General features: G+C 42.2%; 1 long non-coding RNA gene across 2 annotated transcripts in view; it reads left to right on the top strand.

Annotated features, from left to right (window-relative positions):
- LOC138246120 (uncharacterized) overlaps positions 1 to 15,835 on the top strand; it is a 387,722-nt gene that overhangs the window by 237,037 nt on the left and 134,850 nt on the right. The window lies entirely within an intron of this gene.

The following is a 15,835-nucleotide window of genomic DNA, read 5'->3' as shown; positions in this document are numbered from 1 at the left end:
CACTTAGGTGGAACTGATATAGCGCTGCTATCAGTTATTAAAACTCCACTTGCATATGTCGAACAAGTGCAGCAGTGAACACTACATTCTTACAAGCACAGAATACAAATGAACTCAGAGAGCATCGGAGCATGTGTCCTGTACTTTTGCGGTGATAATATCGCTGCTGAATGAACCTCAAGAATTCCATGGTCGTTTTAAAATGGTATTTCATTTCACTTCCAGCACAGTCACTGTGTCAGTGTTGCCGTCATCACACAACCAAAGCAACCAGTACAGAAGTGGCAGAAACTCATGGCACTTTTGGCAAAAGACAGGACAAAAAGAGAAAGATGTAGAAAGCAGTGCTTCTGCCAGATGCACTCACTAAGCCTTGGACGTGCACCTGGCAGCAGTAGACTGATAAGCCACAGGCATATCCTTTGGAGGGCAGCTCGAAACATTCTGATACTATCACGGAGATCGCCCCATAGTCACCTCTAGCCCTCGTGAAGGCTCATGACATCCAGAAGGAAGAGGCAGTGGTATAGTTGTGAACCTCACAGGTTAGGGGGGAACAACTGGTTACATCTCCTTAGCCCCAATTGGATAATGGATGCTGCACCAACTTCAGAGAAAAAGAGAATGGACATCTGTTTCTCATTCCTTTTTATGATGGGTTAAAGCTCATCTAGATTCAGGGTGTTATAAGTCAGGCAACCATGCCAGAGAAACCTTTATCCGCAGTGGAATATATTCATCCATATATAAATAAATAAATATGAGCTGATCCGCATCCAGGACACTAGAAACAACAGATGCTCACATCAGTTGATATTTTACAACAAGAGGTTATTTATGGTGTTCTGTCCCCACATAAATCTTATGTATCAGAATATTTGCAATTATTATGGCAATCTAATACTATGATAAGAGCAATAGTCCCGAAATAAAATAAAATCAACATTAGGAAAGACCAAACCATGTTACATAACACATTCCTACTTCCGTGAAGGAAATTATCCTAATCCCTTCCTAACACCTATATACATGCTATCAGACCCATGGTAATTGTATTGACTGATCTGTTATGCCAAGTCATGTAATAATGCCCTTACAGCTCAGTTAGCTGTTTGGCCACAAGTTGGATAATGGTGCTTTGGTATGTCTCACTAGCAATTAGCCACCACATCAAGTCAAACCCTTAGAACCATTTATGTGTTTCTCCCTTTCTTTATACATTTTCTCTCAATGATTTTCATAAAGAGGGTGGGCAAGTTCCTGCGCAGCCCCTTGCATCTGCACTTGAGAAAAAAGCCAGTGCACAATTCTGCTTCCTTCCGAGCTCCTTCCGTGCGAGGCAGGTGCTAATCACTACATGTAGTCCTCTGTAGTGTAAAATGGAAGACTCATTTTCTGCTGCTGTGGGTCTGCTCCTAATTTTATTTGCAGTGACTAATGCCAGGCTGAAGCAAACATAATATAGTGACCTTGCACACTCTTTTTGATAACAATACCAGGAAGAATATTAGCTCTCTAGGCCCTAAGCCTTACACATGCACACTCTGAAGAGTTAGTGTGCTTAATGTTGGCGTACAATTAGGCCTGGTTTGTATGTAACATGGATTTATTAGCAAGAGAGCCATGCCACATATGTTGGTATTTATTGTCTCCTTGTGCTCCAACGCGTGTGAGCCTGGTTGGCTTTTCCACTGCATTATAATTCTCTTGTTTTCAACACACATCTGAAAGAGGATGTAAATAAAAGATCAGTGTTGAAGGAGGAGAGAGAGAAATAAACAAATACGTTCAGCATTCATCACATTTATTTGTGTAGTGTAAGAAATTAGGTTATTGGTTGAAAGTGGTGGAAGTCCCACTCAAGCAACATCCGCAGTCTTTGTCAGCGTGAACTACCCTCTGGTAGCATGGCACAGAGCAGTCAGGATTAACTTAAAGGCAAAGTGTAAAGTATTTATGCAGCACACATACAGTAATAACGTGAAAACACACAACAAGAAAAATTTGAAAACCAATTTAGAAAATTTGAGAAAAATGTAACAAATAAAATGACACCAAAACAAACAAAATCCAATCACTAGATCTTGAGGTTTTTGTAAAACGTTTTTATTGAAAATAGCACCAAAAAGCAGAAAGCACCACACATGGTTATCTGGGTAAGGCTGAGAATACTGGAGTGCGGGTCAGATACAGCAGCCAGATTAGTCATGCTGAAGAGTTACCTTCTCATGTCTGGCATGAAGAGTTCTGTTCGTGTAAGAGGAGGCCACAGGGAGAGGTTTTTGATGTGAAGAGCAGGTTGGGCATTGCATACGGCCATTGCTGTTGCGCAAAGAGCCACTCACCGTTGGACATTTACTTTGGGTGATTAGCGTAGATGGTCACTGTCCGCACAAAGTGCATTTTTTGTGTTGCTGAGACCGCGGACAGTCACTGTTGGCAGGAAGAGCAGGTCTCACTGGAACTTTGTGTTGTCAGTTGTCTTGGGACGAACAGGCCAACTCGCAGATGCAAGGAGCCCAAGAATCAAGGTTTTCACTTTTGTCTTGTGGAGGAGGTCTGACTGATGCCAGCCTAGAGTGCTGGAGCTGAGGGGACACCGCTAGGGGATCAGGATAGAGGCCTGAAGCAGGGCTCAGGCAGGTCCAGGTAGTGCTGGTCAGCTGAGCAGTTGCAGGGCAGTCCTCTGGAAGCTTGTTGTATCCCTGGCTCCAAACTGTTTTGAGGTACAAAGTCAAGGGCAGGCCTTGTGGCCAGTTCCTTTGTGTGTGCTATGACCAAGGTCCTTTGAAATTTAATTAGTGCAGGGGACAGCTCGTTCCCAGCAATCCTGCCAAGAACAACCTCTCCAAGATGCACCCAGGTACTGTTGTTCACTTTCTGGGGCTGATGCACATTCTTGGTGGGAAAACCATTAACAGACAAAGGCAGCTGGAAACTCCTAGAAAGGCATCAGAAACGTCATGCAAGAAAAAGCCAACTCTCTAAATGTAGTATTTTCAAAATTATAATTTAAAATCCAATTTGATTTGTTTGAATGCACATATCATTTCTTTATCTGCTTCACATCTAAAGTTAGCACATATTCATTGAAATAAGGTAACACAATGTTAGCCTGTGGGAGAGATAGACCTAACAACAGTGAAAAACAACTTTATGAGTTTTTTTACTGTCAGGACACGTAAAACATAAACACACATGTCCAATTTATTACATATCATGCTCCCTGTCCAATTAGACTTTATGGCCTACATTAGAGGTGGTTCATAAGTTTTAAAAAGGAAGGTTTGGGTCTGCAAAATGGTTTATTTTTTCAGGCCAAAATAGCAGTTTAAAACTGCACTACAGGCTGCAGTGGCAGGCTTGAGACATGTTTTAAAAGGCTACTTTAATAGATGGCACAATAAGTGCTGCAGCCTACTTGTAGCATTTACTTTGCGGGCCCTGCGTGCAGGTATTATCCTTTTCAGGGACTTACAAGTAAAATAAATGTGCCAATTAGGTGTAGTCCGATTGTACTATGCTTTAATGAGAGAGCACAAGCACTTTTTATCAATCAATGCATGCACCCATTTTAAATTGTACAGTGTCTTTTATCTATGTTCTTTGTGTATAAACCCACCATTGGATCATTGCATCGTAAGCACTATGATCACTTATTTTGTTAATCATTGCACTTGATTGGAGTCCTTCTAATACACATAAGAAGGTACCACTTTTGAATGAGTCATATGCGACAATTGTTATAAAAATACATAACTACCCTGCTCCACATGGGCAGATAGGGTTGTTCTTGTTATTTAAGCTTCGTACTTGTATAGCACACTACTCACCCGTTAGGGTCTCAAGGTGCTGTACGCATACCGCTGTGGAACCCCTCCTGGCTTTTCCCTGTGAGGTGCCCACTCCTGGGAAACCTCCAAGGGGAAGCCAGGCATCCCAGCACTGTTGGGGCCGTTGTGGAGATTAAGCAAGCTATTGCCCAGAGTTACAGAGTGGGACCCATGAATTAGATGAGGCACTGATGCGAGAATTGTCAGGTCTGAGGAAATTTAGCCCAAGACATGCCAAGGCAGGAATTGAACCCTGGTCCCGGGCTAGATTTCTGCATCAGGGTCTGCCGCTCTAACCATTGAGCCACACTTCTCCACTAAAGCCATTGAGCCACACTTCTCCACTAAACACAACAAAAACAAGTTCAGCAAAGTAGGTGAGTGAAGGCAAATGCTTGGAAGAATACCACAACAAGGATGTCGGGTCTAACATGTAGCAAATGACCTCACACAAATAAAATTGTATTTGTGAAATATCTGAAGGAAGAGGAGAACATTAACGTCTATGAGCATTATTACATCTGTGAAAGGAACAGAGAAACATACACTCCATTATGTATTATCTTTGAATTTTTGTAGCCTCTATAAAGGGTATTGAACTGATAAGAGACTAGAATGTATGAAAGAATCAGACATAATTATATCAGCTCCACTGCTCTATATCACAGACTATAGCATTCACATTACCCATGTTGTTCTTTTCTACAAACTGCATAGTCAATCAGAGGTGAAGATAGTCCACCCATCTGTGCAGGAATTACTGTAAAGAATGATTGCATGTGGTTGTATAAAGATACTTTCACTTTCTGTGTGATGTTCCCAGATCTTTTGAATTTATGAACTGGATTTACTGTCTTATTTACCTCTAACCACTGGGATGCTACTTAACACCTACCAATCGATATGCTATGTCCCTTACAATTTGGTAAGAGTGTGTGATTGTAATTGGCTTACCTGACTTTTATTAAGGCCATAACAATAAAGCATGAATGAGACCAGTGGCATAAAGGTCATATGCCACATGGCCTGATGTATACCCTTATAAAGACTGTAATTATTGGGAAGATTAGGTAAATTATCAATGCACCATTATTATAATGATCAAAAATCTAATTGTTTAGTGAACACATATTATTGGCCAGCATTAAAAAACTATGGTTTAGTAAAATGTTGTTTACATCTCCCCAACCTGTTATCTGACTGATTCTATTAGGTTACTTTCCATACAGTGCCCATGTCTAAATTCACCAACTCGAAAAGGGAGTGAAGTGAAGGAAGGATCTATTGGAATACATGACCTACTGAAAGAACTCTGGCAGGAAACCAGGTGGCAATTAATTTCAGTGCATCCACCCTAAGTGATCTAGGAATGTGAGGAAACAGCAAGACACAGATGGGAATAAAGGACAAACAGGAACCTTATTTGTAGCTTGTCTACCTTAAAAAAGACTTTAGATTTAGATTAGATTTATAGAGGTCTTTTGCCCACATTATCACACAAGGTCCTACCAGAGACTGCTGTACCAGTGGAGCATCCATTCTTATGCTGAGAGCTGACACCGAGCCAATTACGAGAGAAGAGGAGCTGAGCCCAGCTGATGTGTGTTTTCCTTTTGAGGAGCCACTTTCTTCCAGATAAAGCCTGATAATCACAGCTTCTTCGCTGTGAACAGGCATGCAGTGCGCTGAGATGTAAGTTAACTATTCCATGCTCCATGGTGTAGAGCTTAAAAGTAGCCTTTAGGGTGCTAGATTGCTAATGACATTCCAGCCATGTTAGAAATGTTCATATTATTATTGCTGTTACTCACATGCAGTAGTGCTGTTTTAATGATATTTTATGTTGGTATTACTCGTGCTAAACAACAGAATGAAACTGTTGAAATAAACACTTAAACATAAAGGCCCTCATTTCGACCTCAGCGGTCTTTTTTCAAGACCGCTGAGGTACCGCCGTGCTGAAGACCGCCAGTGCAGGCGGTTTTCCGCGCGGTGTATTATGACTGCTGGCAGCCCTCTGTCCTTTTTCAGACAGAGAGCCGCCAGCAGCCATACTGGCGGTCGGCGGGGAAGTGGATGTTGCTCCACCTCCACTGCCCCGTCATCAGAACACCACCCACCGAATCACGTCCCATGATTCGGTGTGGAGGTGTTCGGGTGACAGGGTGCTGGCGGCGGAGCAGCCCCCATGGATCCCGTCCCCTCCCGGAGGATCAACGGACAAGGTAAGTTGATCGTCGGTTAGGAGAGGGGGTGGGGGGATGTTGTGTGCGTGCATGGGGGTGTGCGTGTGAGTATGTAGAGGAGGTGTGTGAGTGCGTGTATGCATGCGGGGTGTGTGTTGTGTGTATGAGAAATGTGCGCGGGTCGGTCTGTGTGCATGTCTGTTTGTATGTGTGCGGGTATGTGTTGTTGTAGTGTATGTGTGCGTGTAGGGATATGTGTATGTGCATGTTGGGGGTGGGGGTGGAGAGGGGGGTCATGCTACCTTTGGGGGTTGGCAGGGGGTTATGGAGGGAGGACTCTGGGGTGGGGGAGACCCCTATCAGTGCCAGGGAAGGAATTCCCTGGCACTGATAGTGCCTACCGCCATGGATTTCGTGGTGGTTCCAAACCACCCGAAATCCATGGCGGTATGCAGGGTCCTGATATCGCCGGCGGTCTTGTGACGGCCGCCGGGCTGGAGGCCGAAGTCTCCAGCCCAGCGGTCGTCACCACCCTGGCGGTAGGAGTGGAGAAGTGGCGGATGACCATGGCGGTAACTGCCATGGTCATAATTCCATTTTTTTTCCACCGGCCTGTTGGCGGTATTACCACCACTTCTCCCCCCGTCCGCCAGGATAGTAATGAGGGCCAAAATGTCTTCTTGAAGTGCAGTACTTGTGTGTGATATGCTAAAGCACTAAGGGCCAGATGTATGAAAGCATTTTGCATTCACAAACGGTGCGAATGCCCGTTTGCGAATCCAAAATGCCGTTTCAGAATGTATGAAAGACATTCTGAACGCAATTTTAAGGAATTGCTAAAATAGCAATTCCTTAAAATTTCGACCCTGTTTAGAGAGTCACAAATTGCGACTCTCTAAATTAGAAATCGCAAATAAGGATTCCTCATTTGCGCTTCCTTAGCACATGTATGACGCAATTCCTAAGTGCGATTTGGGCATTTAGGAATCGCTAATTACCACCAAGTTGAACTAGGTGGCAACCATGTGCAAAATTTAAAATGCATTTAAAATGCATTTTTAAAATGTACATGTAAAGCACACATGCCCTTTTGGCATGTGTGCACCTTACATGTCCCGAAACATTTTTTTGGGGTGCAGCAGAGGGGGCCTTAGGCCCCCAGCACCCTGGGGTTTTGCATTTCCAAAATTGCGATTTCTAGTTAAGAAATCGCAATTTTGGAAATGCAAAAAATTAGCAGATATGGGCCCATAGGTGCAAATGGGGCCGGTATCGCAATTTGCGGTTCGTTAATAGCATTTGCAATTTTTAAGAAATCGCTATTACAGATTCGCAAATGTGATACATGGCATTTTGCGAGTCGGAAATAGCGATCTCTTAAAAATCGCTATTTTCGAATCGCAAAAGGCCTTCATGATACATCTGGCCCTAAATTGGTTTTGAATTAACACTGCATCCCTGAGCCCTATTAAGGGACCGTTTGTAACCCAGAGAGCACAGACACCACAACAACAAGTATGTTGCAGTGGCGGTTTCTTGCAGAGGGTGTTGGAGCTCCTACTACCCAATTTTCAAGGTGATGTGGGTTATTTATTAAATTAAGCTCTATTTTTCTAACCTGGTGTAAGATTTTTTGTGTGTTGTTTTCACTGCTTTACTATTTGAAGTGTTGCACAAATACTTTACACATTGTCTCTAAGGTAAGCCTGACTGTTCTGTGCCAAACAACCAGGGGGTGAGCAAGGGTATATTTGGGATTTGCTTGAGCCTTATCCTGACTAGGATTGTGGTTGCTGCTTGACCAGGGCTCACACCACAGTCAACCAGTAACACAGGGGCTGCAATGTGGCACTAGGATTGTGGACTCATAAGACATGTAATGCCCAACAGGCTCAGTCCATCAGCGTTTGAGTTCTGACACTCACAGCTGCTATGCCAAAAGTGAAGTCTCTGCACCTTTCTCTTTTTGTCTTCATTCTGAGGGTTCATTAAACTTCCAAGACCTTCAAATTTGTACTTATATACACCAACTTGTTAAACCCCTCACTCAAAAAATGTTGGGCTCTCTCATTACGCTTGCTTGCATGCATACATTTGTTAATTGGTCTCATGCCCCACCACTTACAAATTCCACCATTCACCACTGGTATGTTGAGCATGGTAGTGTAGGGCCACAAAAACCTGAACTTTCAAGTGTTGCTGTGCCGCACTGAGTTCAGGCATCCTTGAGTGGGAAAGTTAAACCTTGTAGAAGTAATCCAGAGCCTTAGTTTATGCAATGTGCCACACAAGACCTGAATTTATGACCTTTGAGTAGTCTTTGAATATGCCAACACAAGATAAGCATCATTACAAGTACACAGAGATGTCCGTAGTAATCATGCTTACCTCTTACAGGGAATAAGGGAGTACCTTTTACTGTAGGTTTGTCAAGTTTGGCTCATAAATGTGTATTCTCCATCTGTGGGTTTTATGTGCCTTTTGAATCCCATGTGTTTTTAATCCATTCAATTAGGATGGCATCTCCTATTGTGATAGGAGTAAATTACCAAGAGGCAGTCACACAACATCCCAAGAACAGAGGACGTTTCATTTGTAATACCTTATGCCTTTACTCATAAATGGACTTTGAGGCTATAGATGCTACCATTGGGCAGTTTCAGGCTTTCAAACCAGTAACACTGCCTGCACACTCTATGGCATATCAGTATCAAGAAATCCATTTGCCTTACCAGGAGCACCAAAACTAGGTTGCTGGTGATTTACCACACACACACAGGAATGTTATAGTGTATCATCTGAGTACAAAAAAAGCCGGAATGGTATCAGTATATTGATAGCTGCTGTTCCCATTCTTTTCAGGACTCTGTTGGTAAACGAGCATAGTAAGTAAAAAGGAGAACCAGCACAAGAGACGGAGCTCAGCATGAAGAGGGAAGAGAAAGGTTCAGATTCTGAAAATCAATTTAAAAATGAAGTGGCAGAACTTTCTAAGAAACATGCTATAGCAGCTATGGATACTATCGGGGAACAGGACTTGGAAGAGAGTTCATCTAGACAGTGCAGCAGCAGTAGCACAGTAGAAGACAGTGAATCAGGTTTTCTGGAGCAAGGCCAACTGATGATTTCATACAGATTGAGACTAAATAAATCATGTAAATATTCCCAGTTAGGTTTATAATTTAGATATAAATATTGAATAGGATATATTTTGCACAATTAAAGTATAAAAAATATGACATCATACTAGCAGAAGATGACTGGCCTCCAGTCATCTTTAGGGAAACGCATCAAAGACAGGAGATAATATGAGAAGCCTTTTTTGCTCCATACTACCTGTGGACTTCAGGGAAACTTATACCAGCGAGCAGGCTGTTAAACAAGCTCCAGGCCGATACAGAAACCTAACAGGATGGGATAAACACTCTATTCCCTGTGTCATTCTCTTACATAGTGAGCTCCAAGCACAAGCTCCATACCCCTTGAAGCCAGAAGCAAAGTGCAATATAAAAGCAATATAAAATCAATTGCTATATCAGGGCATTATAGCACCTTGTCATTCAGCAATAAATACTCCTCTTCTTCCTGTGTCTCTAAACAAGTTTGTTCCTATAGAATAATTTTAGAGTGTAGAAATTTAAACACATATACACAAACATAACCAGTTCAAAACACTCACAGCACAGTTTTAACTACAAATCTAGTAAAAAAAAGTACAAAACAACCTGGGACATCTCCAATGGGTTCTTCAGTCAGAATATAGTGCCTGAAATTGAGTATCTAGCCACCTTCAGTTTCAATGAAGCGCAGCACTCGTTGAAACAATTGGCTCTTATGTATAAGAACAACGTTGGCTTATTCTCAGCACCCATAATGGAGATCCCGTGGTGCTATTAACACATTGATGACATCTATCTCATAGATGATGATTTAGAAGCATGCCTAACTAAGATAGACTGGACAGTAAGAAATTAACATCACAGCGTTACAAGATCAACTTTAAAAAGTCTGAAATTGTCTACCTGACAATGACTTTTCTTGGATATGAATTGCCCAATGAGAGCAAGGGGACTGGCACTGGATTTCCTTCAGAAATGTGCTACCTTACACCCTTCAGAGATGTTGAAGAAGTTCCAATCCCTGTTTGTGTTTCTTAATTTTGGACAAGCTGTCTTGCCACACTCCTCTGAGTGACTGAAGCCCTTGTTATATTTAATTTCTTCCATATTGTCTGCTAAGCAATGGACAGGCAAACACACTGATATTTTGTCTGCACTACAAGCAGACATGTTAGAGACAAAGGGGCATTTTTTATGAAAAGTGATGCATCATGCCACCTTGCTTGCGCCCCATTGCGCCTCCCCAATGCCACCATGTGTGCACCGTATTTATGATATGGCGCACCATGGCACACTTTAGGAAACTAGCATTAAAAATCTTGACGCTAGTTTGGTGCTTTGCAGGATTAATGGCAAACACTTTGATGCTAATCCTGCAAAGGGAAAGGAGGCCCATTGAAAACAATGTGAGCCTCATTTTAATGCCTGACATAGGCGGGTGTTAAAGATTATGCTGAAAATGCCGTATTGGAATTTCGTGTAGGCTCTCATTATTCTAATGAGACTACTGGATATGGGTGGCAGAATCACTTGCACTGTGGGAGACTGAGTCTGATCCTGCTACAAGTGACACCTGTCGGCCTAATCCGGGTTTTGCTCAGGCTAACTAGCAGTGCCTCATCTCCACCCAAGAGCAGAGATGATTGGGCAGCTGAGCGCATGACACAATTGACTCCTCAGGGAAATTGTGGTCACTCAGATCACATCCGTTTCTCTCAGCTACATTAGTCTCACATATACAAGGACAATCAGAGGCAGTATATACTTCAATAAGGTTTAAATGAAGCAACTGCATCTTAGATAATAAAGCATGTACTGCAGAAACTAGGATGATGAGACATGACAGTATTAAAATTGAGACAAGGAGAGTAAAGCATAAAAATAACGCTACCATATTGTCACCAAAATCATTAAAATAATTCCTACCTAGGCTATGTCAGAGCACAGCATGTTAAGCTCTAGTTCTGCCCTTCAGGTTCCCCTGGGAATACATCATCCCTCATACCTGAGCAAGAGGCCTGTAGTCTACATAAGCATCTGTAGCGAAGCGTTTTGCAGTCAGCATACAGTTGTGGTCATCTGTCTGGAATCTCCCTCTAACGTACATGGGTCAAAGTAGTGTTTTTATAATAAAACAGCTGATGTTCCGAGAAAGGACCCCTACGTAAGAGTGTGTATGTTTCTATGAACACTAGAGACAAAGCATTACCATGTTTGCCGGCAACCTATCTTACTGTAGCCTTGAGAAAATCACAGAGTGAAAGAAATGTCTTGTTTAAGAACGTAGTGCTGACCTAGGCAAAGAACAGCTAGATAGAGAGAAATAAAACAATACTGAAAATGAGTCTATTGTTAAAATAATAAACAAAGCTTAATAAAATAAAGTGCACAGCGGCAGGCCTAGTTCGCTAAAATAACATCTATGAAGCTATAACTAAAATGGTTACACAATACCCTCTCCATGCCAGTTCAAAGGTGGTTCAAAGCCTAATTATATATAAAAAGCAACTAAAGTTCAACCTAAGGCATATATGTATATATAAATGCCAATAATGACGAGTTAAAAGATACCTGAGCATGTGAAAAGGGACAATTTAAAATGGTAACTGTGGCATAAAAAGGCCAAATTTCAAGAGTCAGAACAATTTTGGAAGTTGCCAATCGAATCCAGGATAATTGAAGACTGGAAATCTTCCACTTCGGCAGGTGGTAAAGTATGAAGTTCATTGCCAAAGAAAACCAAGTAGCATTCGTGTTCCAAAGCATGAACTCCAGCCAAGGCAGCAGCATTCCGTGGTGTGCCCAACAATGAATATAGAGCTGCATCCTCCATGAAGGGCAACTCATAAGCAGCTTCCCGTAGCAAATGCACCCTCTACGCGCGTGTCTGGTAATGAGCCCTCAGCGAGAACATCAACAGATCAGCATCTAATGAAAGCAAGTGCTGCGTGGAATGACAAACTTTCAGTGCATGTTTGAACGAGCACCAGAGACACTGAAACACGGGCTGCACACAATGCAAAACCAGTCTAAATGACAGAGACCAGTCATACTCCAATTGCTCCAGGAGTGATGTGCCAAAGTACTGCATCATGTGTTCATGACACAGCTGCGCTGGTGGGAGCTCTTTTAGTACTCCTTGTATCGGCAGGATAGCCACTTCATAGAAAAAGTAGCAATAGGAAGATGCCACCTATTATAGCCAAAGTGTGACGCCGTGAGGACCTGCGGCGCCCCACTTGTGGACCGTGGTCAGGTCAGTGGTCCATGTCCTGGACGGCTGTTTCTGCTGCCGGCCGCGTTTTGAGCCACGTTTCAATCCGCTGCCGATTTTTCGGTCCACAGCGTGACTGGTACATTTTTCTTTAGGCGCTGCATCGCACTGCACTCGCCTTTTTCCCTTATAATCTCTCTTACCTATTCTTTCTGTCTTTTTTCTTGTTTTCTCTTTTTTGTGATTTCCCTCTTAGCCATCTTTTCTTCTTCCCAGGAGTCAGTGTTTCCTTCCCTGCATGCTTTGCCTCCACTTTTACAACATGGCTAGTTTTCTATTCACTCTATCGTGGCTTTTCCCATGTAAAGATCGTGTCTTCGGAACTTCCTGCATGTCACATCTTGTTTGCCAGTATATAAGCACAGTTGGTCTTCTGTTCCTTGCATTACAAACACTTCCGTTCTGGTGGAGCTCCTCGCTCCTGTATCCGGTGTTTTTTGGACTTCTCCAGTTTTTTCTTGTCTGCAGTTTTTGCTGTTTCCAGTACTATTTACGCTTCTCTTTTTCCTTACCTCTTTTCAGGAGTTCCTTGCTTCTGAGGTTTTTCCCAGGATTGTTTTTTTTCCTCAGGGACTCCTTTTGGAGGTCACGTCTGTTTGGTATTACTCTATCAGCAGCACCGTGGCTACTGGAAAAGGTCGCCCTTACCTTGGTCAGTACAGAACCAGCAAGAGACCAGGTGGTGCCTCGAGATTGACAGATAACCACGGTAAGAAGCATTCAGATCGTGACACAAAGTTATCGGAAATCCCCCGAAAATACTGGAGAATATTGAGTAGTTGGCTGATGGTATTAAACCGAATATAGAGGAGAAGCTGTGAACGAAACCAGAACCAATAGCCTTAAAGAGATTTGTGATTCCAGTAGTACTGGACGCATTAAATATTCGTCACACGAGCTCACCAAAGTGTCTCGGAAAGTTAGTACTTAAAAGGGACTGTATCTCTGCTGATGACCTTGGCACCTGAAGCGCATAGGTCTCGCGTGCAGATGTGAGCACCACATGTTTTTGGAACAATAAAGTCTTGAGTGTGCTCAACTTGTCAAAATTCACATTTGAAGTAGCGATATGGGGCCAAATCTCAGCTACTTCCCTCTGTCGTATAGGAGGAAAAAGTATGTCCCCCCAGCATGTAACAATCTTAGAGCCCGAAACAACATAAACTATTCAGTCTCACATCCCACAACAGTTTTCACTATTGAGGAGAACATAGCTGCCATTTGAGAGCACCTGGAACACAGGTCTAATCAAGGGGACTGGAACTCCCTTCAGATAACAAGCCAAGTTCGCTGCCGAAGCGTTACACGCCTAGTGCAAGGACAGCTGTTTACAAACCATCAAATGGCTGACAAAAATCTCACATTCACTACTGCTAAGAAAGACCTCTTTCATGCCACTGAGACGTCTGTACGAGAAGGGTAGCTCCCACACCTCATGGATATAACTATCTCCCAGCCTTTCATATCTGCCTACTGGAATGTGTTTTAAGCAGGCACATTAATAACCCTGTGTATTAACCACTCACCAGATGGTATTTCGGCCACAGTAAAAGGCAAATTTTTCGAACTTTTCAATATTTAACATGACATAAGTTGCTTCTTTCTTAGCCATTAGTTGTTTTTGTCACGTTAAATTAAATGTGGAGAATATTTCCCTTGCGCTAATGTGTTGCCAGGGAACGTGATCTGCCTTCAGTGTTTTTAGTGTCCAACCAAATTGCATAATGGACCTTAGTTGACTCTGTCCATGGTATAAAGAAGACGTATCACTTTGTATTATGTCAATTGCAGAAGAAACAATGTTGTTTAAGGTGTATATCCGGTCAGGCAGGGTATTAATCCCGATATCAACAACAGCTAATGTCTTCTGTAAATATTCCTGATCGAGTTGCCTTAACCGGGCAGCAGCTTCTTGTTGGGAAAGCTTCCAAATTTCATTATACACTGCATATAGGAAGCGGTTTCGGCACTGTTTTCTGGGGCATAACAGGAAATACTGTAAGTCAGTGTTATTACACAGGAGACAGAGTTGTTCTCTAACCGCATCTAGTGAGGAACTCCTTAACCATTGCGGGCATCGTTTCCCTACACTGTATACTGTTACTATACCCGCATGTTTGGATGACACATAGCGAGGGTCAGGCCTACTTGTTCTAAAAACCCCCGTGGAGTTTATAAACATTTATGACACCCATTGATAGCTATTAGCCACAACAACCACCCACCAGGATGTGACAGTGAAGCATTAAACGTACCATTCTGGACCCATTCATGGAGCTGATCTTCAGTTGCATTTATATACTTTTGCCATTTGAAAAATTCTGCAGGGGCTGGAATACTGGGCGCATTCAAATCATTAATTTTTGCTAAGCCTAAACAGCTTGTCTGTTGTACACTTTCATTTAAAAATATCATTTGAACAGGTATCAGGCATTCTCTAAATAAAGCTCCCTTCCCCCATATTTGCCAATTGTTTGTTCCCCACACACTTTTTAGGTCAATCGACTTCAGCCAATATTCATAGCCTTCTATAGCCAACCTGGAAACAAAGGAATCCAAATAAATGAATTTTGTATCTGTCAATATTATGTGTACATTTTCCAACAATTATCATTTGAAATAATATAACTCAGCATTTTTAACATTGTTCCCAGAAAAATATGCACATTTTGTAGAATATGTTTTAGAACTCCCTTGTGGTGGAGTTGGACAATGTTCCCATTGTGTATAGTTAAAAATAGCCTTTGGGGAACTTGCTCTATGAATGAAATGGTGTCCATAATAAATATTGCAAAACATGTCACCATAATTCCTTTTGGATTGATAAACATCCTCACTTTTAAATACAGTAAAATTCTGTAATTTAGTCATCATAGAACCAACTGTTTTCACATCCCAGTCATCAGAAACAACTCTGGGTATTATTACATCGTTCATTGAAAGTTCAAACACATATGGTATTTGAATGACCTCCGTGAGGCCATATATATCAAATGTAACTTTATCCCAAACAATCCCATCAGGAATTAGTATAGCGGAAATGTTCACCAAAGACAAGTCTCTGCGGACCTTGTGAGAAGAAAAATTGGGTTTTAGGACCTCATCCACCAGTTCAAAGGTTGGTCTTTCAGAAAGAAAATTACCATCTGTTCATGGAAAGAATGTTATGACAAAGCCAATCCAAAGGAGGAGAGCTAACACAGTCAAAGAAAGCCACAGATAGTTCCATGGGAAGATAAAATAACTTGTTTTAAGCCAGTTTATCAGCATATGTGTTTTTGGCAGTTCAGATGTAGGAGAGGCAAATGAGTCCGAGAAAGTGTTGTAGATGTCAGCAAAGAATCCAGAAGCAGTTCTTGCAAAAGCTGGAGCTGTATTAGTTGGAGGAGAACTGGTATGGGTCGTCCGCGGTGGTTTACAGTA

The sequence above is a fragment of the Pleurodeles waltl genome, chromosome 7, assembly GCF_031143425.1.
Source record: "Pleurodeles waltl isolate 20211129_DDA chromosome 7, aPleWal1.hap1.20221129, whole genome shotgun sequence".
In the NCBI taxonomy this organism is placed as follows: domain Eukaryota; kingdom Metazoa; phylum Chordata; class Amphibia; order Caudata; family Salamandridae; genus Pleurodeles; species Pleurodeles waltl.
Note: the sequence above shows the minus strand (reverse complement) of the source record. Positions and strands in the feature narration are given on the sequence as shown.